General features: G+C 45.3%; 1 protein-coding gene and 1 pseudogene across 1 annotated transcript in view; both read left to right on the top strand.

Moving 5' to 3' along the window:
• ABTB2 (ankyrin repeat and BTB domain containing 2) overlaps positions 1–27,264 on the top strand; it is a 208,200-nt gene that overhangs the window by 21,284 nt on the left and 159,652 nt on the right. The gene's annotated exons all lie outside the window — the stretch shown is intronic.
• LOC115838643 lies at positions 539–5,673 on the top strand (annotated as a pseudogene).

The raw sequence follows: 27,264 nt of genomic DNA, 5'->3' as shown, positions 1-27,264 counted from the left end.
GAGATAGGGCCTCCCTCTGTCACCTAGGCTGGAGTGTAGTGGTACGATCATGGCTCATTACAACCTCAAACTCCTGGGCTCAAGTGATCTTTCTACCTCATCCTCCCAAATAGCTGGGACTACAGGCACAATTCACCACGCCCAGATCATTTTTTAAAATTTTTTATAGAGATAAGATCTCACTATGTTGGCCAGGCTAGTCTCAAACTTGTGGCCTCCAGCAGTCTTCCTGCCTCAGCCTCCCAAAATGCTGTGCCTGGCCTGGCTGCTTTTTTAATGTGATGCTGGGCAAGTACCTCAACCTATTTGTTTTTTAATCTATAAACTTGGAATGATAGTAGTACCTGCCTTATGGTGTTGTAAATGTGAAATGCAAAAGTGTAAACAATGCTTCTCAGAAGGTGCATGGGCTCAGCTGACATTGAATGAACAGGAGGAAAAATGAGTTGAATAAGCTTTAGTAGTAAGTGAAAAAAATAAGTTCAAAAGATTACATACAGCATGACACAATGTAGAGAAAGTTAAAAACAAATATTGGATGGCAGAACAGTCAGGTTTTGGGACAGCTGGAGACAGTGGTGGTGACTGGAATAACTTTACCAAAGGAAAGCTATTTAGTGAACTGTCCCCTCTGGTAGAGTCGGCCAATATGCTTTGTAACAGAGCCAGACTGCTTTCCTATCTTCCAGGATTTTGCTCTTTAGTTAAAACGTTGGCAATCCCAAAGCCTTTTCAACCGCAGGATTGTCAGGTTTGGGTGAGTCTCATGTGGCCACTCTACCTCCAGATATATGCTCTCAAACAGTGTGGCCTGATGAAACTATGGGACCATTTGGACCTCAAGATCTGAGGTTCCAGCTTCCTGGGAACATAGGTTTTGATGGTTACCTCAATGGGACTGCTTCACAGAAGAAAATCCTTGTTTATAAAACTTTGCCTGATGTTCTAGCAGAAACTTTATCAAGTGAAAGACACGAGTTTGTGATGACACAATATGTGAATGAATTTCAGAGTAATGATGCACCTGTTGAACAAGAAATTAACAGTGCAGAAACTTAACTTTGAAAGTGCCAGAGTGGAGTGTGCAATACAAACGTGTCCAGAATTGTGGCGAAAAGATTTTGAATCACTCTTTCCAGAAGTAGCTAATAGCAAACTAATCATTCTGACTGTAACACAGAAAACTAAGAATGACATGACTGTTTAGAGTGAAGAAGTAGAAACTGAAAGAGAAGTGCGCTTAGAAAAGTTCATCAACGGTGCTAAGGAAATTTGCTGTGCTCTTTGAGCTGAGGGATATTGGGCTGACTTTACTGACCCATCATCTGGTTTGGCATTTTTTGGACCATATACAAACAATACTCTTTTTGAAACTGATGAATGCTACCGACATTTAGGATTCTCTGTTGATGACCTTGGATGCTGTAAAGTGATTCGTCATGGTCTCTGGGGTACCCATGTAGTTGTTAGGAAGCGTCTTCACTAATGCAATACCAGACAGCCATATTATGAAAAAATTAAGTGGAAAATTAGCAGAAATGTCCATTCATTTGCTGTATTATTTGTATGTAATATTTGGGTTGATCTGTAAACACTGTCAGTCTAAAGTTTTTAGAATATACTTATTTCTAAGTATTTATTTCAGCATTTATGAATTTACAACATTGGCAAGTGATATGGGATTTTAAAATTGCAAATGTTCATTATTCATATCATTGAATACATGTTGAGCACATCCACGTTGTATAGGATGTGGTAATTAGCTTGTAACTAGGGTATTATCTGTTATTGTTATTTCTCCCCTTTATTGGAAAAAGGCCTCAGTTTTAATTACTTTCTTCCAAAAATAAATCACACATTTGGTTACGAAAAAAAAACCCAAATATTAAGATATGCTGAAGGAGTACATTACAGGCACAGTAAATACCATATAAGAGAGAAAGTGAGGGGATGGGAAACACGGTTGATGGTTATGCCTCATGGGAAGAGGGGAAGGGAAGGATTAGGGGAGGGAGGGTCATATGGTTTAGATGCATGTAGATGGTTGCCAAGGCTCTAGCTTTTGTTTGGGAGCTGAGTTCACATTATAACTAATTAAAAATGGTCATGAACCAAGGATTATGATAAATCCAATTTGTGCACCTGAGGTTAAAAAATTAGTGGGTTCTCAATAGGTGGTAGCTATTTATTATCCCATGGACCACCTGAACCATGCCACAGGCCACCATTCATACCCTTTCTGATTGCCTCTCATCTGTGCAAAATGCTCTGAGAAGTGAGTTTTTTCTCCTCCAGCCACAGTGGCTTTCACATGGAGAACACAGAACAGTAGGGATATTTAAGTTGCCTGGATTCTTAGGTTGGGGCAGGTCTTAGGCATAAGCTCCCGTATGTGTCTAAAATAGTTGAACAAAGACAGGGTTGTTTTTGTCCTTGCTGTGCCAGATGTAAAGGCTTTCATTAGAGTCACCTTAGGAGCATTCATGTTAGCCAGGAGATTTTCCTTCCAAGAGAAGGAAACGTTTGGGTTGGATCTGATGGTGTTTGCCTTGGTGTGAGTTTAGACCTTTCTGTTTCCATCGTCACCACTCAGCATCATGACTTTTGCCTGTGGCTTTTTTTTTTCTTTCTTCACCTGTGGCTCCCTTTTCTTAGTGGAAAGGGGAAGCACCGAGATGTCTGAGACACCTCAGTCATGTGCTTGCAGATCCCGGCATCCAGGTATAACGTATCCTCATGTCCTGCCTCTGTCTCCTGAATTTGACAAAGTAGAGGAGACAAGAGCATACGTTTTGGAATTGGGGAGACCTGGGTTCAATTTTGGGATCTTCACTCTGTGATTTGAGGTGGAGGCATTACCTGTTTTTCCTTTATTTTATTATTTTATTATATTTTATTTTTTGAGACAGTCTCACTCTTGTCGCCCAGGCTGGAGTGCAGTGGCACGATCTCGGCTCACTGCAACCTCTGCCTCCCGGATTCAAGCGATTTTCCTGCCTCAGCCTCCCGAGTAGCTGGGATTACAGGTGAGCGCCACGGTGCCCAGCTAATTTATTTTAAGTAGAGACAGGATTTTGCCATGTTGGCCAGGCTGGTCTTGAACTCCTAACCTCAAGTGATCTGCCCACCTTGGCCTCCCAAAGTGCTGGAATTACAGGCTTGAGCCACCATACCCAGCCTGTTTTTCCTTTATTTTATTTTTAGTTTTTGGGAATTTTGTTTGTTTGTTTTTCTTATTTATTTGTTTTGTTTTGTTTCTCCTTTAGTATAGATTGGGATGCATAAAGTCCGGAGTCTTAAATGCACAGCTTGATGAATTTTTACCCAGACATGCCCCTATGTAACTTACCCAGGTCAAGATCAAGATTTAAAACACTCCTGCCTAGGAGACACCCTCATGGCCATTCCTTGTTAGTGTCTACCCCACATAACTATTATTCTGACTCCTGCCACCTTCAATTACTTTAACCTGTTCTTGAACTTCTGGGGGTAGGTAAATTATTAAACCTTTCTGAGCCTCAGTTTATTTTTTAAAGTGATAGTACTTGTGCTATAGGGTTGAATTAGGAGAATCAACTGAGACAACACATGTAAAATCATTCGAGAAATATTTGTAAAACCCTTAATGCTTAATAAGGTAAAGCTGTTTGTTTATGAATGGCCATTGTTGACCTCAAAGTCTTTGCCTGTGTCTCACCCAGACAAAGCAGGCATTTCCCCAGTGCTCACCATAATTCATGTTCCTGTGCCCTCCATTTCCTTCCGTGTCCTGTGACTCCCTGAACGCACTTCAGAGACTGTTCCATCAGTGGCTTTCAGGATTTTTTTTTTTTTTTTTTTGACTGAAACCCGTTCTTCTTGCTTAATAAGGCAGAGGAAATGGGCAGGAAAGCAGAGTTCTGCTGCCTTTGCCTCTTTTTCAAAGAGGGTCTGTTTGCTGTATTAGCAAAATCAACAGAGGCATTGCTGGACAGCGGGCTAGGCTGGACCAACTCCCCTGGTCTGGGGGTGGGGGGGTCCCTGGATACTGGGTTTGCTGAGGGCCGGGAGTGGGTCACTGTGTGCTTTCAAAAGCAGCAGAGGAGCCAGTTTTTCTAGCTCCTCCTCAAAAAACCTAACCAAAATATCTACCCCTGTGATTGGCTAAAATTATTCAATTATAACTTAATTCCCTTAGGTCAAGGGTGGATGGGTGCATAATACCCTGAGTGTGAGTGTGGGGGTTACATTTTCGGAGGGAATAATTTTGCATGTAGGATTCCATTTGACCTTAGTCTGAATGATTAATAGCGTAGCCTTTCCTTAAGGTAGGTCTTCACGGAGGAGAAGGGAGAACTGTGCAGTGGGTAGGTGGCAGTGAAGATGCAGGAGGCTGGGACAGGTTAGAGGGTGAATGCTCCAAATTTGTGATGTGATCTAGAGCTAGGTCTGCCTACAGCCACATCACATGCATTTACAGATGCCTCCTTTACGTGAAGTGCTGCATCAGAATAGAGGTGAAAAGTTACAGTCCTGCCCTTCAGGAGCTCTGGGTCAGAGAGCACAAATCAAACAGGCAGTTGTAATACAGGCTATTGCATACTATACTGAGAAGACCATGGCCACAAAATCAGATTGGGGGCATGGAGTTGTCACAGTCCCAGAGGTGGTCATTTGTGTTGAGATCTGAAAGATAAATAGAAGTTAGCCCTCAGGCTTGTAAAACCTGTGACTCATGTCACCATATCCTTGGGACTCTCACCAGGAAATACATTTCCAAGGATAACTTCTGCTCACTCCATAAATGAGGTTTGGCTTTTACTGAACTACTTAACACTTTTGCTAGCGGCAAAGCTGGGGCTTTTAAGTTTTCTTCTTCCCGTAGTCTTGCAACCCTTCTACCCCATGCAATGTAATCTTGAATACATAGATCTTCTGTCTCTGCAAAAGATTATCATTTCCTTCCGAGTGAGTGAAAGAGGCTGGATGGGAAGATTTATTTATCAACTGAAGACTTTATTAGTAAGAGTTTATGAGTAAGAGAGTAACCTCATTACAGAGCCAGAAGAGAGAGATGTTTGTTATGGAAGAGATACCCACTTGGCATCCCTCACGTGGCCAGTCATGGTGTATGGGGCCAGCATGCCAAATTGCTCCAGTTACCATGGGACCCAGACTTAGACAGGAAATCATGGTAGGATGGGAAGGAGTCCAAAATACACATGGCTGGTATATAGGCTACAGTTAGAAAAGAGAGTAAGAGAACAGTGTATCTATTTTCCTGAAGGAGTTTTGCAACCTCAGATGGGGTTGTTTTTCCACAACTCCTTACTCCTTGCATTTTATGGTCCTGATTTTTCAAGCTTTAGTTTTTTCCACGTTAAGCAATACTTACATGAGTTGAAGTGACCCTTCATATGCTTGTGGTAAGCACTTCTTAGGCTTGTCGTGTATGCTTTTTAAAATGCCTCCAAACTAAAAAGGAGCCAAAGTCCCTTCAATCAGGAAGACTTTATTCTTCAACACCTGGAAGGAATATCTTTTTGGTTTTACCACAGCTGTCTCTTTCCTGCAGGCAGCCCATTTGAAACCCAGAACTCCCTCGTTTTATGGGATGTGCTGGTGGAACATAGGAGGGGGTCCACTGGAAGGCTGGATTTCTTGGAAATCTCTGCTGCCAAACTCAGCAACTGAAATTTCTCATTCATAAAGAAGCAGATTTGCATCCTGCCCGTGAAGTTGTGAAATGAAGTTGGAAAATCAGGAAGGGGATCTTACTTGTACTTTTGCAGATGTAGCTCTGGAAAAGTTCCAAAGGGATCTGACTGCATGCACATAGCTTGGGAATAGTTCAGGCCTCCAGAGGAACATTTAACAGGTCACTATTGATAGCATTTTCCATGAACTACCCTAATATATTTCTTGGGAGTGTGCTAAACTGTCGATGAAATGACAGTTATAGCATGGGGTTTGCACCCCTATGCCTCATTGACAACTATCTCTCTGCTGGATTGGGTATAATTTATCAATTGAATTTATTTCATAAGTTTATTGTCTTTACCCCACACTAAGATGTTATAACCATGGCCAGTTTAGGAATGAGAGGTGATGACAGTAATCCCTAATATAGGTACAGTCTCTCATGGTTTTTACAAAGCACTTTCACATTCTTTCTCATTTGATCTCACAGCTATTATAGCTACCATTTATTGTGTCTTTCTATATATCAGGCACCTTGCTAAACAATTTATAAACTTTACCTTATTTAATTCTTAAAATAACTCTGTGCAACAATACTCTGATTTGTTCCCATTTTACAGAGAAGGAAACTGAGAGTCAGAGAAATTGGGCCTCTTGACCCAAATCCTAATCTTGGATCTAGGATAGACTAGGGATTTGAACCTAGGTCTACCCAACTCAAAGCCCAAAATACCAGGCAGTGCTGGCTCCTATTTTCCCTGTGTTAGAGGCAGAGGGCTTTGTTTTCCTATAGAAGAAAATGAAGTGCAGAAGGGTTTACTTGAGGCCCCATGGCCAAGGAGTGACCCAGCAGGGACTGGAAGTCAGGAGTCCTGAGATCAGTGCTTTGTCATTACCCAAGACCTGTTTATCTAAGCAGTATTCCCCAAGTGAAGTCCCTGGCACTTCCCAGCCAGCAACCACTTGGTCAGAAATAGCCAGTCCTGGACTCATACTTGGGCACAGAGATGGGAAGGAGTTCTGGGAATCCAGTGCATCATTCTCATTTCCTAAGTAATTTAAAGCTAAGAAACCATAAATTTGCTTCTAAGTACACTTCTGTTTACCATTTCTGTGTCAGGACTCTTTGCAGGCTACAGACACAGTTGAATTTACTGGCTTGTTCAAAAGTCCCAAAGTAGGATTGACTTCAGGTACACTTTGACTCAGGGGTTCACTGGTACCTTTGGGACCCTGTTTCTTTTGCTTACTCTTGCTTCTGGATTCTGCTCCTGGGTTGGCTCCATTATCTGGCAGCCTTTCTCCTGTGGTTGTAAACTAGCTGCAGCAGCCTCAGCTTTGAAGCTGAGTAGGATAAGGGGACCAGTTGGCTTCTTGTGATAGCTCAAAGATTCTGGACTTGAGTCTCATTGGCTCTGATGGGCCTGGCCTAGGTCATGTGCCCCATCATTGAACCAGTCATTGTAGTCCATAGCCACATGCTCCACCCCATGCTGAGAGGGAAGGTTGGGAGCCCTCATGGCCTGAGAACTGTAGGTGGGCTGTGGATAGAAGAGGAAAATTGGATGCTGTGGAGACAAGATGCTGGGTGATCTGGGCAGGGGGGTGGAGTGAGAAGTGAGATGGGAGATGGATCTGGAAGGAAAAGTGGAATGGAAAAACCAGTCTTCTAGAGAAACACATCACCACATTAAGGAGGGCAAGGGTAACTTCTTTATTTGAAGAGTTTCAACAGACCATTAGTGAGAGTATCTTTTGGTTGCTGCTGTTAGAGCAATTATTTGTTATATTCACTGACTTCAGTGTTTATTTGTTCTAATGGAACCTTTCCTCTCTGAAAGAGAAGCACTTCTTTAGAGTGTGTCTTAAATATTCAGATTACAGGTTTGAAGGAATGAGCCATTTAGGTGCTGAATAGCTTGCAGGCTGGGTTTACTTCTGTCTTAATGGGATCTTAAATTGTGCCAGATGAATTAAAATGTTACTTCTCTTCTAGTCTATCTCTGACCCAGTGCTACCTTGACATACTTGAAGTTTTAGTTAGACTGGTCTAAACCGAGTGTTGAAAATTATTATTGAAAAGTTCATCTCATAGATTTTTGCTTTTAATCAGCTGCAGATGCAAATAGAAGGTGTGACCATATGAGACGCCACGTGTTTTCAGGATTCTGGATGGCTAAGGGGCCAATTTGCTTTCCATTTCAGAACTAAACCAGACAAGGAGGGGTGTTATAAAACGTTCCTTTTGAAGTACCTACAACTGACTAGGTCCAGATAGTGTGAATGTTGAGAGCCAATAAGGGTTCCTTGAATGCCTGCCCTGTGGCCGGCATCTCTAGAGGTATCATGGAGAACAAAAAGGTGGTTTCTGCTCTGGAGGAATGAATGATCCCGTTGCAGTAATAACAGAAACTGTTTATTCAGCAGTTACTAGCTCAGATACAGTGCTAAGAATTTTGCATACGTTGTCTCATTTAATCCTCATCACACCAGTAGAAGGGCAGATACTATTCTCCTCAATTTTCAGAGGAAGCAGCAGAGGCTTGGAGAGGTTAAGCAGCCTGCCCCAAGTCACCAAGCAAGTGAGCATCAAAGCCAGCCTCACACCAGGCTCTCTCCAGCTGCAAAGCCTGCATCCCTCACTCCGATGCTGTGGATAGAGACTGTCATTGCAGGATTTCTCACAGTCAAAAAAGCAAGTACTCCCTTGATAACAGATTTCATCACTCTTGAAACTGGAAGCCTGGGAAGAAGGAAGATTGCCTGAATGCTGAGGCCAGTGTCTTTCCAGAAGGGGGGATACTGAGTGGGCCTCCTTCCAACCTGTCTGACCCACGTGATCTCTCCATCTCTCTGACTTTGACTGCCAATCCAGCCTGGACAGCAGGACCAGTCCAAGCACAAACCAAATCTTTATTCTGGAGTTGGACAGAGTCAGAGTTGCTTAGGGCTGATGAGGCCACCTCAATCTCAATATTTTCACACACTGTGCTAGATGACACATTTCAGAGTACAGGCAGAATGAGGGTTGGAAATGTTAAGCAGCCAGCAAGGAGTTGGGTCTGGGAGTGAGACGGCAGACAAAGTGCATTCTAACCGTGTACACGCGGCTGCTGGGGGATTGTTTAAACCAGATTCTGCCAAGGTCATAGCAGCAGAAAACATAATCCAGAACTCTTTCTCCCAGGCAGGATCATTTGGTTTCTAAAGTTTTTTTCTCTGTAAGTTTCTTTTGGGACAAATGTATCTGGGAGAGGGGGGAAGAGTGGAAATACGGGAATTTTCTTTTAAATCCTTAACAACATGCATATAGAGTCCCATTTATAGGACAACGCTATAGAGTTGACATTTTAACTCCAAGGAAGGAGTATGTAATCCTGGGCTCAGGATGACTTTTTCCAACAAGGTCCCTGACTCCTGTCACTTTAGGGGTTGCTTTCCTTCTAAAGCTAATTGAGAGTAGAAAGGAACTGGGGCGAGTGAAGATAACCAAATGTGCCTGAGGCCTGGGAGTGAGAGCCAGGCCACATTTCCCCTGCTACTGGGCCCTCAAGTGGCTAGGGGGGTGGATTCCTAGGGTGGGACTCAGAGGATCTTCCTGAATTGCTTCCACTCCTTTCCACTAGAAATATCATCTTCTTTGATGCTTTATATAAAAACTAGGATTGCAATGGCCCTCTTTATCCTTAGTAATCTTTGCTGTGAAGTCTACTTTATCTGATATCAGAGCCACTCCAGCTTTCTTTTGATACGTTTGCATAATGTTTATATGCATATATTTAATTTTAACTAGCCTATATCGTATTCCAAGTGAGTTTCTTGTATACAGCAAATAGTCACGTTTTGTTGTTTATCTGTTCTCATAATCCATTATCTCCTAACTGGTATGTATTTTTCTTATTTTATTTTTGAGACGGAGTCTCGCTCTGTCGCCCAGGCCATAGTGTAGTGGCGCAATCTTGGCTCACTGCAACCTCCACCTCCCAGGTTTAAGCGATTCTCCTGTCAGCCTCCCGGGTAGCTGGGATTACAGGAACCCACCACCACGCCCAAATACAAAATAACTTTTGTGTTTTTAGTAGAGACAGGCTTTCACCATGTTGCCTAGGCTGATCTTGAACTCCTGACCTCAAATGATCTGCCTGCCTCGGCCTCCCAAAGTGCTGGGATTATAGGCGTGAGACAATGCACCCAGCCCTAACTGGTATGTTTAGAACATTTACATTTAATCTAATTGTTTATATATTTGGATCTAGTTTCTGTTATTTTATTATTTGTTTCTGTTTGTTCTGTTTTTTACTCCTCCCTTTCCCCTTTCCTGCCTTTAGATTATTTAAACTTTTTTTTTTTTTTTTTTTTTTTTTTGAGACAGGGTCTCCCTCTGACGCCCAGGCTGGAATGCAGTAGCATGATCTTGGCTCACTGCAACCTCTGCCTCCCAGATTCAAGTGATTCTCGTACATCAGCCTCCCAGGTAGCTGGGACTACAGGCATGTGCCACCACACCTAACTAATTTTTGTACTAATATTTTTGGTAGAGATGGGGTCTCACCACATTGGGCAGGCTGGTCTTGAACTCTTGGCCTCAAGTGATCCAACTGCCTTGGCCCCCCAAAGTGTTGGGATTACAAATGTGAGCCACTGTACCTGGCCAGAACATTTTTTAGTATTCTGTTTTAATGTGTCTATTATGTGTTTTGACTATATCTCTGTGGTTTTTTTGGTAGGTGGTCTAAGGATTAAAAACTACATACTTAATTTTCCGTTGTCAACTTAGAATCGGTACTTTCCTAGATGTTTAAGTGGAATGTATAGAAAGCTCACCGCTATCCCTTTACCCTTTGTATAAAATCTAACATTGTAGGAGACTGCTAGCCTATCAGAGTACAGAGAGAGGAGAAAGACCTGGAAGGAATTAAGAGTTGGTTTTACCTCACTCATTCATTCATTTAGTAAACATTTATCCAGCTTTTTCTTTTTTTTTAATTTTATTTTACTTTATTTTATTTTTCGAGACCGTCTCACTCTGTCGCCCAGGCTGGAGTGCAGTGGTGCAATCTCAGCTTACTGCAACCTCCACCTCCCGAGTTCAAGTGACTCTCCTGCCTCAGCCTTCCAAGTAGCTGGGATTACGGGCGTGTGCCACCATGCTTGGCTAATTTTTGTATTTTCAGTAGAGACAAGGTTTTGCTGTTTTGGCCAGGCTGGTCTCGAACTCCTGGCCTCAAGTGATCTGCCTGCCTCAACCTCCCAAAGTGCTGGGATTACAGGCGTGAGTCACTGCACCCGGCCTATCCAGCATTTGACCAGGCAGCAGAATCCCCTCTCCTGGGCTGCATAATCTATAGATCAATACAGTAGTAAGAGTAGGAATAGTAATAGCTAACTTCATTAAGCACTTACTATGTGCCATGCACTGTTCTAGGTTCTTACAGGTAGTATATTGCTATTTCAACAATGCTATGATGTTGGTGCTATGATTATCTGCACCTTATAAGTGAGGAAACTAGGGAACGGAGAGCTTAACTTGCCTAAGGTCACGTAGGCAGCAAATAGCAGAACTTTGGGCACACCGATTTTTAATCCTGCAGTATCACAGGACCTCCATGGGGAAAGAACACATACTGGAAGGTATAGCACTGGTTCTGTCTCGGAGAGCATTTATTCTCCACCACACTCAGACCTTCCTCTGATAGTGGCCACTGATGGACCGCTAAAGAGGCTCTTTTTTCCCAAACCAGTGATTTTTCCTATCCTCCTGTAAGTATTCATAGGATACCTTCTTTGTGCCAGGGATTATGCACATAATACCAGAGCTCTGAGAACTTTGACTTTGAATCTGAACTTAAAACTGGAAAGTGTCCAGGTATGGTGGCTCATACCTGTAATCCCAGCACTTTGAGGGGTCCAAGGCAAGAGGATTACTTGAAGCCAGGAGTTTGAGACCAGCCTAGGCAACATCAACAACAAAAAAGGACAAACCAAAAAAAAGAACTGGAAAGCACTCCAACTGTGACCGAATCAGTGCACTTTTCAGCTGTGGACTCTGAGGTGGAGGGAGGTGATACAGTCTGCCACGGGCACTCCAGTAGAGGCTGAGCCTGCCTGGACATAGGCCCCTGACTCCTGCTTTGGTGTCTTTGTGCCTCTTTGTGCTGTCTTGGCAGAAAGGTAGGGGAAGCTAAAAAGTAGCAGAGCTGGAAATTCTGATCTGTAACTGAACAGGGACAGCCAGCAGTCCCCAAAGGGGAGCCTCTACTCGCATGCCAAGCCTCAGAAGGCTTTGGCAGCTGGGCTGTGCTATTTAATAACCTCCTGGAGGCTGATCCAGTGGTCTGGCAGCATTACTGACCAATGCTGAGGTTTATTTGTAGGCTTGGGTTTTGCATTTCCTGAAGAGGCAGGAGTGGACCCTGGGAAGGACTGTTGGAGGGGTAGCTCAGTCTCACTGGCACCTGTTTTTTTAACAGCATGACTTATTGTGGGAATGACAAGTAGATGTCACCTCATGGACCAAGCCTGATCAATCATCAGTGTCTGGAGCACTGTGGTGAATTCAGGCTCAGAAGAAAGAATTCAGAAATCCATTGATGATGCCTATCATGGACCCAGGAATAGGGGCTGGAAACTTGTCTGGCAGATATTTACCACTAGTGTGAGTGTTAAAGTAAGCCTGGGATTTTAATTATAGCACAATAATATCTGTCCTCATAGGACTGTTGTGAAGACTAAATAAGAATTTACATAAAGTAGCTGGGCATGGTGGCTCATGCCTGTAATCCCAGCACTTTGGGAGGCTGAGGCAGGCAGATCACTTGAGGTCAGGAGTTCAAGACCAGCCTGGCCAACATGGTGAAACCCTGTCTCTACTAAAAATACAAAAACTAACTGGGTATGGTGGTGGGCACCTGTAATCCCAGCTACTTGGGAGGCTGAGGCAGCATTGTTTGAAGCCAGGAGGCAGAGGTTGCAGTGAACCAAGATCATACCATGGCACTCCAGCCTGGGCAACAGAGTGAGACTCTGTCTCAAAAAAAAAAAAAAAAAGGAATTTACGATGATGTAAAGTGCTCATTAGCTTGTAGTCATTTGTTTTGCTTTGTGTTGGTAAGGGCTTTTCAAAAGAAAGAAAGTTCAGTTTATTCATTCAAATATTTGAGTGCCCTCCATACACCTGGTGCTAATTTGGCCCTGGAGAAAGATTGTGCAAGCTATACTAGGTCACTCTTCTCATGGAGATTGTTCTACATGGAAGAAATAGACAATAATTAATAAATAAACAAGTAGGATGACTTCACGTAGTGATAACTGTATTGAAGAACAACAAAAATTAGGCTCATACGAGAGAGAAGGACTATGAAGGGGGAGGAAACCCCTGTGACAGGGTGACATTTGAACAGAGAAGGAGCTGATAGTGCAAAGATCTTGGAGAGAGAAGAAAAAATGCAAAAGACTCAAGGAGAAACAGCGTTAAGGCATAGTGAACTTACAGAAGGCAGGCCAGAGACACCACGCCCTAGTTGCTAAATGCTTTTATTATAAAAATCTAAAAACATTGAAAAAGTATACAGGCTTACGTAATAACCTCTGTATATCCATCACATAGATTGAACTGTTAGCTCCATTTTGACTCTTGCTATCTTCGCCTCCCTTTCTTGGCTGTACTTGGTTAAAGCAAATCCCAGACATCATGACATTTATCCCTAAATACTTCAGTATGTATCCCTTAAAAAATAAGCATTTGCGGCCAGGCACAGTGACTCATGCCTGTAATTCCAGCACTTTGGGAGGCTGAGGCAGGCGGATCACTTGAGGTCAGGAGTTCGAGACCAGCCTGGCCAACATGGTGAAACCCTGTCTCTGCTAAAAATACAAAAATTAGCGGGCGTGGTGGCAGGCACCTGTAATCCCAGCTACTCAGGGGACTAAGGTACAAGAATTGCTTGAACCCAGGAGGCAGAGGTTGCAGTGAGCCGAGATCGTGCCACTGCACTCCAGCCTGGGCGATACAGCGAGACTCAGTCTCATAAATAAATAAATAAGCAAGCAAGCATTTGTTCCCACCTAGGCAACATGGCAAAACCCCATCTCTACAAAAAAATACAAAAATTAGCTGGGTGGGGTGGTATGCACCTCTGGTCCCAGCTACTGGGAGGGTGGGGGGCTGAAGTTGGAGGATCACTTGAGCCCAGGAAGCAGAGGTTGCTGTGAGCCAAGATTGCACCACTGCATTCCAGCCTGGGTGACAGAGAGAAAAAAGCGTTTCCTTACATCCTAATGTAGTTTCTTGCATTTAATTCTCTCAATGCCATTGTCATGATTAATAATTTATTCTTTTTATTTATTTATTTATTTATTTATTTGAGATGGAGTCTCACTGTGTCACCTAGGCTGGAGTGCAGTGGTGCAATCTCAGTTCACTGCAACTTCCACCACCCGGGTTCAAGTGATTGTCCTGCCTCAGCCTTCTGAGTAGCTGGGATTACAGGTGCATGCCACCATGCCCAGCTAATTTTTGTATTTTATTAGACACGGGGTTTCACCATCTTGGCCAGACTGGTCTCGAACTCCTGACCTCAAGTGATCCACCCTCCTCAACCTCCTAAAGTACGATTAACAATCTCTTAACACAACCTAGTACTTAGTCTATACCCAAATTTACCTGCTTGCCTCAAAAATATAAATTAGTTTGAGTCAGATTCCAAACAAGGTCTGTGTATTGCATCTGGTTATTAACAGATCATGTGTTTCATGATGAAAAAGGTATTTGACGTCAGACCTACCTTATCTGGATGGGTTTTGCATGCCTTTCTGGCCAGATATGTAGCTTAGATTGTTAGAAGCCCTGAAGGGCTGTGAACCCCTGTCAATACTGTCAGGTTATTTCCCAGAGGGATATTCAGAAATCCTCTGCTCTTCCTTCATTGTTGCTAACAAAACTGTGGCTCTTTCGGTGTCAGAAGCAATGGGTGTATGAGTTTGGGCTTTCTCTCCTGGCCCAGAGGTGAGTCCCGACTGTCCTGAAGGCTGTCACGATTCTAGTCCCCTTGAGAGTGATTGATTTCAGAACAGGCATGTGACCCAGTTCAGGCCATCAAAGCCTGAGGGAAGGATGCTAGGTGGAGCTTCTCTGGAAGGGTTTCTTTTCCCTGGTTTGGGGTCTTGAGACTTTTGAATGGTATATGCGAACATCATGTCTAGAGCTGCGGCAGCTGCCATCTCATGACTGCAGGGAAAATCAGGCAAAACCCAACATCTTGATGCAGGCCAAGGTGGGAGAAAGGATGTAACTTGGGTCCTTGATGACACTGTTGAGTCACAGAACCAACCAACCCTGAAACTCCCCTACCCAGGTGTTCTTATAGGAGACAATAACGCCCTGGCTGTTTAAGCCACTTTTAGTTGTTGGCTTTGTATCCGGGTGCATCCCTATGATACATCACAGGCATCTTTCTGGATAAAGCAATATTGTCTCTAATAGGCTTTCATTTTCTTTGAGACAGAAAAGAAGTAACCTTTAAAGTCTATCCTTATTCTCTTGCTTAAACCACTGTTTTTATTTTTTCCAATTGGTTGGTGAATGTTTCTCCTTTTTCCTGTTGAACTTCAATTGAATATGGCACACTCTCATGAGTTGTCTAGAAACATTTAAGAAGCTTTGGCTTCTGTGGACTAAGAAATACGCAGCTGTTTATTCTCCCTTGCAATGACTTGACCCAAAGTAAAACATCTTTTTTTGTTTGTTTGTTTGTTTTTGAGATGGAGTTTTGCTCTTGTTGCCCAGGCTGGAGTGCAGTGGTGAGATCTCAGCTCACTGCAACCTCCGCCTCCTGGGTTCAAGCGATTCTCCCACCTCAGCCTCCCTAGTAGCTGGGATTACAGGCATGCACCACCATGCCTAGCTAATTTTGTATTTTTAGTAGGGACAGGGTTTCTGCATGTTGGTCAGGCTGGTCTCGAACTCCCGACCTCAGGTGATCCACCCACCTCAGCCTCCCAAAGTGCCGGGATTACTGGCGTAAGCCACCACACCTGGCCAGTAAAACATCCTTAAATGGCGCAAAGTAAAACTTTGTGGAAGATTTTGGTGCACATTGGCTGAAAGACAGATAAAAATGGTGTTGGGGAAGATTGGCAAGCTTGAATGTGCTGCTTGCTAACCAGAAGTAAGGCATTCTCAGTAGTGAGCTGGGATTGCCCAGGGGAGATAAAGTTAGTCTGGTATGTTCTAGAGAGTTCCACAGACCTCTAATGTGGACATACGGCACCCATATGCCTGCCTGTGGGGTAAGTCCTTAGTGAAGGTTAGGTGAGAGAATTCAAGAGGCAGCCAGCCCACCCAGTGGCACCTTGGGCTTCCAAGTTCTACTTTGCTTTGGAGAAGAGATTCTGCTGTGGTGAGGTATATCCATCTAAGTGACTTTTGTCCTAAATCTCTGTACACCTGTGGAGGCATTGAAATGGTCTACAGCTGAAATGGCCTTTTCAGCTCAGATCATCCAGGGATAAGGTTTTAATCATCAACCAGACTGCTTTGGCCACTGAGTACATTTTTAGGACCCTGCCTTCTGACTTTGATTCTCCAGGAAATACAAAGTATTCAAATGTTAGCCCAAGGGTAACATCCTTAAGAAATAAAATCTGCTCTTTTCTCAAAAACCTGAGTGCCTTCCAAAGCCAGAACTAAGTTTCTATTTGGGTCATCTGTGCACATATTTGGGGGAGACATAAATCATACGTAGCTCTGTTAGAGATCTCAGGGAGTGGGCGGTGTGTTAAGAATAACAATAAAATTAAGTAACGTGTGCTAAGGGATTAGTATGTTCCAAGTACTGAACTAAATGCTTTATACTCACTAGCTCATTTTAATACACCTGCTCTCTAAAAAGTGGCCAGGCACGGTGGTCATGCCTGTAATCCCAGGACTTTGGAAGGCCAAGGTGAGTGGATCACCTGAGGTCAGGAGTTTGAGACCAGCCTGGCCAACATGGTGAAACCCCATCTCTATTAAAAATACAAAAAAAAAAAAAAATTAGCCGGGCGTGTTGGCGGGCGCCTGTAGTCCCAGCTACTCGGGAGGCTGAGGCAGGAGAATGGCGTGAACCCAGGAGGCGGAGCTTGCAGTGAGCCGAGATCGCGCCACTGCACTCCAGCCTGGGCGACAGAGTGAGACTCCATCTCAAAAAAAAGAAAAAAAAAAAAATTAGCTGGGCGTGGTAGTGCATGCCTGTAGTCCAACCTACTTGGGAGGCTGAGGCAGGAGAATCGCTTGAACCCTGGAGGCAGAGGTTGCAGTGGGCAGAGATCACGCCACTGAACTCTAGGCTGGGTGACAGAGCGAGACTTCATATAAAATAAAATAAATATAAAATAAAATAGTCGTGGTGTCTCATTTTCCAGGTGATAAAACAGAGGCTGGGAGGGGTTAAATAACTTACCACACAGTGTGAAGAGTGACAGTGGGAAGCTCACGCTCAGGTCTGGCTAACTCCACAGCCCGCCTTGGTAACGACTTCAGAGGTGACAGACAGCACTGCATGTACTTGGTGTATGTTGGCTGTTCCCTTTTTGTCCCAAACCTGTCCTTGGCTTGGAGCTATCCCACACCTAGGTTTCCCCTCCCCTGCTGCCTAGATACTGGCCAGTGCAGGCATCAGCTGGTCCTGATGGGACCTACTCCTTTATGATAAAGCCAAAAGAGACCCCACTAAGCTTTGGGATCTCTTCTGACTTTATCATAAAGGGGCAGGTCTCTGTGACCTTCTTCACCTGGCTGTATAATGACCATCTGAAGTTGGTGGGGTTGTGGGGAAGAAGGCCTGAGCCAAGGCTTCTTGTGTGTCAGATCCGGGAAGCATTTTATTTCATTTCATTGCCTTGCCCTGGCTCATCTGTTCTAGAGTTCGAGGTGGCGTCTACTCCAGTGTTACTCCTGTTGCTCTGTGGGGCTGACAAGATGTTATCCCTCAGCTCCAGGGGCCTTGGCCATCATCCTTGCTAAGACAGTGCCAGTCTCTGGCTCCAGGATTTCAGTCTGGAAAGAGGTGCCTTTGACATTACAGCTGACCCAGGCTAATAACTGGGCATTTCCTTTGAAAGGCATGCAAGCTTCCTTGCTTAGCCCTGAGATGACACTTCTTGGTATTTCTCCATCAAAACATCTTGTTTCTCCAAACAGGGGGGTTTATAGATTACTTAGACTAGTGGTTAAGTTGCCCAAGGATGACCTGAGAGCAACATGCTGGATCCTTATCACATTATGGGTCACCTCCCAACTCAGAACATTGAGTTCTGACTCCCCAGCTGGCATTAAACGGAAAATAATCCTCTGGACTCTTGGACTCTGTACTTCTGGCTGATTCACAGTCTAGTAAAACCACCTTCTTTCAACTGCCTAGAAATCTAGGTTGGAATTTTTATTATGACATCATTGTGTATTTAGTAGCTGAGACTCAGGTCCGTCCTGGCCCTGCCACAAGCCAACTGAGTGTCCTTAGACCAGTCCCTTGGTCCCTCAGACCCCATGCTTCCTCCTTGGGAAAGTGTTGGGGATGACTTTTCTAGATGGTCTCTGGGTTGCCTTTAAAATAAGTCATTCCTTGGAATCATGTCTTTTGCAGTAACATGGGTGGAGCTGGAGGCCATTATCCTAACTGAACTCAGAAGCAGAAAATCAAATATCACATGTTCTCGTAAGTGGGAGCTAAACAATGGGTATGCATGGACATAAAGATGGAAAAAATAGACACTGGGAACCAAAAAAAGCAGAGCCAGGCACAGTGACTCATGCCTATAAATCCCAGCACTTTGGGAGTCTGAGGCAGATGGATCACCTGAGGTCAGGAGTTTGAGACTGGCCTGGCCAACGTGGCGAAACCTTGTCTCTACTAAAAATGCAAAAAAATTAGCTGGGCATGGTGGCACATGCCTGTAGTCCCAGCTACTTGGGACGCTGAGGCAGGAGAATTACTTGAACCCAGGAGCTGGAGGTTGCAGTGAGCCAAGATTGTGCCACTGTACTCCATCCAGCCTGGGTGACAGAGCAAGGCTATGTCTCAAAAAAAAGGTAGCGGAGGGGGACGTGGGGAGGGGAGGAGTGGGGGTGAGGGTTGAAAAATTACATATTAGGTAAAGTATTCAATATTTGAATGATGGGTATGCTAGAAGCCCAATCCTCACCATTATGTGTGTAATACCCATGCAACAAACATGCACATGTATCCCCAAATTTGAAATTTAAAAAAAAAGCCATTCTTAATTTTTTTTTTTTTTTTTTTTTTTTTTTTGTTGAGACAGGATTTTGCTCTGTCGCTTGGGCGGGAATGTGGTGACAACATCTTGGTGCACTGCAACCTCCGCCTCCCAGGCTCAAGTGATCCTCCCACCTCATCCTCTCGAGTAGCTGGGACTACAGGCACCTGACTAATTTTTGTATTTTTTTGTGGAGATGGAGTCTTGTCATGTTACCCAGGCTGGTCTTGAACTCCTATACTCAAGCGATCCTCCTGCCTCAGCCTCCCAGACTGCTGGGATTATAGGTGTAAGCCACCATGCCTGGCCCATTCTTAATTTCGTTGACCAAGGGTTTCTCTTACTATTACTGCACTCTCATTACCAGTGCCCCCTTATTGAGCAGTCTGTGGGCCGAGCACCATCAAGGGAAAAATACAAGATGCGGGAGAGGAGACAAATCCCCAACTCCCTTGCCCAGGAAGATTATAGTCTCCAGGGTAGAAAGCCTGTAAACACTATCCTAATGATTGTGATGAAGATCTGAACAGAGGGCAGTGGAATCAGAGGGCAAGATTGCCTAAGCCAGGCTTATCAGGCGCATCCAGAATGTAAACAGATGGCACAGGTGACGTGCTTAACTTACACAAGAGAGGTCATGTCTTTGTTAAACATCCAAAAACCTATGGCATGAAGTACCAAGGGTTCTTGCATGTGTCTCTGGTTGGAATTGTTCTAGTTCTCTTGGTTTTGTAGTCAGTTGCCTATGAGCAGAGCAGAATCAAACAGGCTTTGTGCCTCTCCCGCCCTGAGTACCTCAGGCACAGTAGTTTTGAAGCAGACACTGATGAGGCCGGAGTGTTTTGTCCAGATCTTTCTGTTCTTTCCCATGTGCCTCCCGGGCTTCCCCAGTGAGGTCATCAGTGTGCCCAGGGTAAGAACTGTATCACAAGCTTCCCACATATCTTCTATGCTACCACTGTCTAGGTCACACACAGGTCCTTTGTATACCCTTAATGTAGTCAATTAGGACAGGCTCGGCCAAGCTTTATTTATTCTTGGAAACTCTGTGTGTGCAGTTGTTATTGTTGCGGTTTTTATCACATTCAAGTACACACTGTATTTTTTTTAAAAACCATATTCTGGGGCTCATGGATTATCTTAAAGCTGGGCTTCAGCAGCACCAGTGGCAACAGTAACTTGGCCTCGGTATTTCCACTGCTCAGCCTTGTAGTTGATGATGAAATATTTGTGGCAAACACATGTTTGCCACTCGGTCACTGACAAGCCTGTGGGTTTTGGGGTAGCAAAAGAGCAGAGTGCAGGAAACGATCCAGTGAGTATCTTTTACCTCCCAGAGGAGCAGAAGGCTCAGCCCATCCACTGTGATTATAGTCAGAGCTGGGCTGGATCTGAAGTTGAGTTTAAAATGAACTCATTGCTGAAAGGCGAGTGCCAACCTACTATGAGGAGTTCTTGTCTATCCAGAGAGCCCCAGTTTGCTGATGGTAGAAAGAAAGGGTGAAAGGGAGCCGTTTGCGACTTTTGCAGTGTCCGTGTGATCCGTGCCACTGTGATGGCCAGAATCTGGGACTGACCACAAAACACAGCCTCACGTTGGGTGCTGTCAGTGAGGGCTGTCTCCCCTCCTCCTTGCCAGGGATGGGGTGTCTGGAATGTTAGTTTCCTTGCTGCAGTGTGAGTGAAGCAGAGGAACATCAGCATTTTTAGCCTTGTTCTAGCAACCCTGGCCACTTGATCCCAAAGTTAGTTCTTGTCAAGTGTTGGATGAAACAAAGCAACACATTTTTTCTTTTGTTCTTAACATTTTAACTGCAAACCTTTAATCAGCAGTTTGACGATGACTGGTTAGAAATTGCCGCATAAGCTCGCCTTGAAGAAGTTATGCTAAGCCACCTCAGGTTTCTCCACTGTGAGGGGTAGATGCCCGGCACCTGGCTGGCACAGGTGTTGGGAATTCTGTGTGTCAGAAGCACTGACAGCCTGCCATGAAAGGCAGCTGGAAACCTGGGGGGTGGCTGCTCGTGTCATTTCTGATAGGAAAAGGGAAATTGAATTTAAGGAGTCCTGCGCATTTCAGAACTATACTTACCACAGTAAAGCCTCCGGGCTACGGCCAGCCAGAATGTGCCCTTCTCTCCCTGCCCATGTCTGCTCAGTGCCGAGGGTGAGCTATGATTGGGGCAGGGGAGGAGGGATGGAGGAGACAGGCACTGGATGCCAGGAGAGGAGAATGGGAACCCAGAACACATCCCTGGACTCAGTCTAATTGTTTCCATTCCTCCTCATGAATGATTGGGGCCTGTATTCCCCAAAGCTTTTTAGCTGCCCAATACAGCTTTCCTCTGTCTCAAGAACCTCCCAAAGATGGGCTTCTAAACCTCAGAAAGCCAAGCCCCAGACCCTCAGAACCCCGGGTCAGGATGGCCCCGGACACAGGTTATTTCAAATAGACTCATTTCTCCCCATCAGCTGAAACCAGTCAGCCTGAACTGGGCGTGTTTATTCAGTGAAACCCAGGAACCTCAGTGCCGTGGTTTTAATCAGGAGACTCGCTCTGTGGTAATTTGGGGCTCCTCGACCAAGGGTCTGGTCCCAGTTAGTTTCCAAATGCCAGGCGAGCTTGTTTCCATACAGTGTCTGCACTCACGTGGCCTCACGCAAATGCACACTGTCCAGAAGGCAGGCTCGCGCGAGTGCAGGCCTCTTTTTAATATGGAATTTTGAGCCCTTCTGGCAAGGATTTTTCCAGTCTTTGTTTTTTGAAAGGAGGGTAAGATAATCTGCAGCAGCCTTTCTGGGGAAGTCATTTGGAGCGTTGGGTTGGAGCTTGGCAACATGGAAACCATTAGGGCCATCACGGGGGCTGACTGCACCTTGTAAGTGCGGCATCACCCTCAGCCTCTCAGAACAGGATTAGCCTCATGGACACTCAGCCTGTGCTGTCACACAGGGCCCCCCACTCAGAAGGTCTCCACACTTGGCTTAATGATCAGCTATCACTGCGTTGAAATTCTTAATTTTTGAACAAGGAGCCTCCCATTTTCCTTTTGATCTGGACCCTGAAAATTATCTAGCCAGTCCTTCTAAGAGGATCCAGGCACCAGCATCGGATACCAGGGGGAGGTTGAGCTCTGCCACTCACCAGTCATGAGCCCTTGGTCTGAGGGGACACTGGCCTCCTAGCCTCAGTGTCCTCCTCTCAAAAGAGAGCCATCAGCACCTCTCCCTTGCAGCTGTGTGCAGAGAAGAACAGATCATGCCCCTGTGGCACCTAGCACAGGTGTGTCACTTGGTAGGTCCTTAAAACACACACATCTATTTGACTTTTCTAGTCATTCCTTTCTTCATGCAGCAAATACTATTGAACATGGACTATGTGCCAAGTGCTGGCTCAGCCTTGGAGTACAGATACCCTAGTAAGAAAAACAGACCTGGTCCCACCCTCATCGAGGTTAGAGTCTAATCTCAGACCTGCTTAGTGAACAGGTTGCAGAAGCCTCTTCTCTGTCTCAGCATATCCGAGAAGAACAGCCTCAAGTCTGGTGAGACCAGCTGCTCTGGAAGATCTCTAGGGCATGTGACATGGCCATCTGTCCAGCCTTCCACATGGCCCTCGAGGGTTTTGGGGTGCTGGATATCAGGGAAGTAAAGCCACCTGCATGGGAGTATCTCAGGTAGTAGTTTCCCTCATCACTCTGTGACCGGCATTAGCCCCTCCCCTGTGCTGTTGTAAATTGTGGGACCTCAAGCCCCCTCGGTTTCCAGAGCATGTTTATCCATTCACCACATAACAGGCAGCACCCACACCCTAGGACCATGTGGGAGCCGGGTTGTGCCCTCCAACCTGCCCCACCTTGAAGGAGAACTCAGCCTTAACATCAGCAGTGCTGGGCGAAGTCCCTTGCTGAGGACGGTGGGAAGGGCTTTTCCACAGAGAATCTATGATTATAAGGGTGGTAAGAAATACTAGTAATAATAGTTGGACATAATGAGTGTGTGTTCATCATCAGGCACTGAGTGCTTTACACAGATCCACTTGTATCTCCATAGAGTTGCAAAGTCCTATCATAATCTCTATTTTACAGATGAAGAAACTGAGGCAGGTGCGCCCTCCCAGTGACATCTCTCCCACTTTCGTGGCATGGCTGATATCACCATCTACGTGAAACGTGTTATTGTAACAACGCCATCTCTCAGGGCGTTTGAGATATTCTCCAGACATCCTCCTTGTCCGATGCTCTGGGTTACAATGACTGGGCTGTGTATGAGGCCCAAAGAGCTTCTGCTTCTCCAGGGAGCCTGGGCCCCAAGGGCAGGAGGTGGCACTCTCTGGGGGGCCTAATGGTGGTGCAGGTTGCTGCTGGGGTGCTGGCTTGTCTTCTCAGCCAAGTGGCTTGTAAGGAGCTACCAAACACTTCAAAGAATGTGGTCAGACCACATCCTACCCCGGAGACAGCTGAGGCGCTCGGGAGCCGGCCCAATGGGACACTCCGTCCGTCCGGGAGCCAGCCTTTCAGAGCCAGCGCCAGAAGCGGCTGGGGTGTCTGGTCATTCTGTTACTCCTCTTTCCACTGCTAGCTGCTCTCCAGCTGCTGACCTCATTCCAGGGAAGGTTCCAGAACCCCTTGAGCAAGAAAACGCACATGGGCTCCTGTATAAATTGTTCCACTGACAGTGAGCTATTGTTAACTCTTTCAGTTCCTGGACCATTTCTAAATGATGAATATAGATTTAATTTTAGTGCAGGTACTTTCACTTGCTAAGAAATTGGGCCTTTTCTATTCTTTTTTCTTTTTTTCTTTTAAGAACATGGATTTTAGAATCATTTAGGCCTGTGTTTCAGGCCCCAGCTCTGCCACTTGCTAGCTTTGTAACCTAACATAAGTTACCCCTTCTGAGGCGATTTCTCCTATAAAATGAGAGTAGTAGCCCAGCATAGTGGCACGCGCCTGTAATCCCAGCACTTTGGAAGGCTGAGGTGAGAGGCTTGCCTGAGCCCAGGAGGTCAAGGCTGCAATCAGCCATGATTGCACCCCTGCACTCCAACCTGGGTGACAGAGTGAGACCTTGTCTCCAAAAAGAGAATAGTAGAACCTAATACACAGCATTGTTCAGAGGAGTGGGCTTATTTTCTCTTAGATCAGCTGAGAGATGAAAGAACAAATGGGAACTCTGATGATTGCAAACCAATCTGACCCTGGAAACAGTTTAGAGAATAAACTTTTTGATCCAGAAATAATAAAGTGCTGAATGCTGTCCTGGGCACAAAAGCCAGAAACTGGGTTCCGAAGCTGCGTATCCCTGTCAAGCCCTGTGGAATGGCCAGCAATGTGCTTTCATCTTGTTTATCCCTTATAATCCTCAAGGTGACCCCCTACAGCAGTCACCACCCCGGTTTATAGTGCCGAAAACTCACCCAATTTGAGCCTGAATCTTCTTGCCCTAAGTCCAACACCACTTGCCTCATAGAGACCCTCTGAAATGAATGAACAAGGTGTGTTTTCCTGGGATTCCAGTGTTTAATCAAAAAGGGACCATTTAGGGGTATCTGGAGATGCTGTGTCAGGTTGAAGATGCCTTTCCAGGCAGAACCACCTGCTGTTCCATTGGCTTCTTTTTCTTTTTCTTTTTCTTTCTTTTTTTTTTTTTTTTTTTTGAGATGGAGTCTTGCTCTGTCGCCCAGGCTGGAGTGCAATGACACAATCTCAGCCCACTGCAACCTCCACCTCCTGGGTTCAAGCAATTCTCCTGCCTTAGCCTCCTGAGTAGCTGGGATTACAGGTGTGCGCCACCATGACCTGCAAATTTTTGTATTTTTAGTAGACACGGGGTTTCATCATGTTGGCCAGGCTGGTCTCCAACTCCTGACCTCAGGTGCTCTACCCACCTTGGCCTCCCAATGTGCTGGGATTACAGGTGTGAGCCACCATGCCCGGCCCCCATTGGCTTTCTCTGAATGAACAGGTCATTAGAGGTCCTGCCTCAGCAGAGTGGTAGTTGATTGCTCACTTGTAGCACTTGTTCCATCCTTTACTGTAGGCTTTATCTCAAAAGAGACAAGGTGTAATAATTACCCTAGGAAAGAATACTAGTAACTGGGGCTGGGCTTAAATAAGTGCCTCCCAGTATAAATGGACACCTTCTTTTAAAAAAAAGATTTTATACTCGGCCCTGGAGAACAACCTCAGCTTATCTCTGAAAATATTACGTGTTCTCTCTCTCCCTCTCTCTCAAAATATTAGCAGCGGCTTCAGAATTTCTATTTACGTGAGGCGCTCTGCCTTAATCTGGTTTCGGGAGTGGCCGAGGGACTTGTTTGAAGCACCCTTTGCGCTGCAAGATGAGATGTTTTTAGAGTGAGCTGATTTGGATTGGTTTGGAGCTGAGGGTAATGATGAGGACAGCTGAGGCCTATCCCAGCCACTCTGGTGTTCTCAGGACTAAACATCACCTTCAGTATTTTTAGATTTCTTGCCAGCAGATAAATTTAGAAGCACTTGCAATGTGCTTTTCTGGGTCTGCAGCATGGAAGTGTTAAGTTCCTGTCCAGCTTCACCTCACAGGTGGCAGCTCTTAGGAGGTCAGGCAGCCCTTCCGGGGCCTGACAAGCCAGGGTGTGCATGAGGCCTGTCAGGGTCCCCTGGAACAAGATACAGCGTCCTGGAGCCAGCGAAAGCCAGAGCGCTGAGGAGCTGCCTCTTCTCCCAAGGCCAAGAAGGTCAGAAACTGACGGCAGTGGAAGGGGTCAGGCTGTGCATAGAGCCCCTTTGACATGGAGAAACGGCATCTCTCTGTGGTTTCCCCAGGACCAGCACAAGTCTGACTGGTATCCTCCATCAGGACCTTGGCTGAAGAGAGGGACCACCGGGGAAATTGCTTCCCTTCCAAAAATAGCACAAATGCACACATTTGCTCTCACAGCCGTTTTTGAGTACGTCGTGTGGGGAGCTGTGCGAGAGACTAAGGATATGAGATGCAGGTGACCGTCAGTGGATTAGTGAAGGAGATGCACATTAAACAGCATAACCTCCATGCAGTCCACCCATGGAGGAGAGCCATGTGCCTTCTCAAACAGGGGCCCGTGACCCAGTTGGGTAGGACTTGACTAGCAGCGGGAGGGTGCTGGGGGGTGAGGGAGGTGCAGGGAAAGGGAACAGCTTATGTGAGGGGCCCTTAAAGGCTGGAGGGATGCAGCAGAGGTTGATGTGGTCAGAACTGTGCTCTGAAAGGAGGGCTTGCTCTGGCTGGAGGGATAGGTGTGTGAGGAGGAGGAAACCCGCAAGGGCGCCATGGAGTACTCCAGGGGAGAGGCAAGGCAAGCTTGGGGACGTGAGGGTGGTGGTAGAGAGAAGCAACAGTGACAGCTTTGGAAGTTGATTTGAAACTCAGAGGGTTGCAGGGAGGGGTAAGTGAATCAGGACTCACATTTCTGGCACTCACAGCAGGGTAGATGCTGGAGCTTTAACTGAGAGAGGGAGAGACACAGGACAGGGGCCAAGTTTGGGGTATCTGTGGAATAATAAAGTGGTAAAGTAAAAATGGGATAATGGATCTGAAGATAAGGATTTGAAAGTCATCTGCATATGGATGAGGGATTACTTCTCGAGCCCTTCCTGGGCTCTCAGTGCTTTCCTCCCTGAGCTCATGTCATTGATGAGCAGGAGACATATGTACTTTTAGACGCAGCGTGGTTGCTCAATGTAATAGAAGTTACTATCACTGTTACTCAATGTCAAGGTCAAGCCCAAGTGCTCGCTAGGCCGCTGTCAGGAGTGATCCGGGTTTCCTGACACCTGAAGTTAATACAGTTAAGGAAAAGAATCCAAAATTACAAATGCACAATGAGATATAAAAGTGAATATTTATTTAAAATGAGAAAAATGTTTTAAAGCTGACACATATCACAAATCAATAACTTTAACTGCCTGACACACCTTGACAATACTGTTTTTCCCCATCTTTTTTTTTTTTTTTGACTAATCACCTCTTCCTATGACAATGATTCTGTAATGTTTTCTAAAGGAACAATTCAGTCTTCCCTTTAAAATAGTTAACCAAAGTTTGTTTTTCTTTTCTTCAATGGTTTTGAAATTTTTCTTTTAACTTCATAACTCATTATTGGTGATGTCAAGTATTAGGATTGTTGTCAAATTTGGGGAAATCGCTCGTTTCTGAGCAGTAAGATTTGGAAGAACTTTCCACAAGCCTAGCTTCTGACTCCGTCCGTCGTGAGTTTCATTTCTCCTCTACTCCCAGCACCGCCTCTGGCGTTGAGCACGGTAATGCCCGTTCATATCTTGATATAACCTCTGACCTGCATGCACCCTTGTG

Source organism: Nomascus leucogenys, chromosome 15 (assembly GCF_006542625.1).
Source record: "Nomascus leucogenys isolate Asia chromosome 15, Asia_NLE_v1, whole genome shotgun sequence".
Taxonomy (NCBI): Eukaryota; Metazoa; Chordata; class Mammalia; order Primates; family Hylobatidae; genus Nomascus; species Nomascus leucogenys.
Note: the sequence above shows the minus strand (reverse complement) of the source record. Positions and strands in the feature narration are given on the sequence as shown.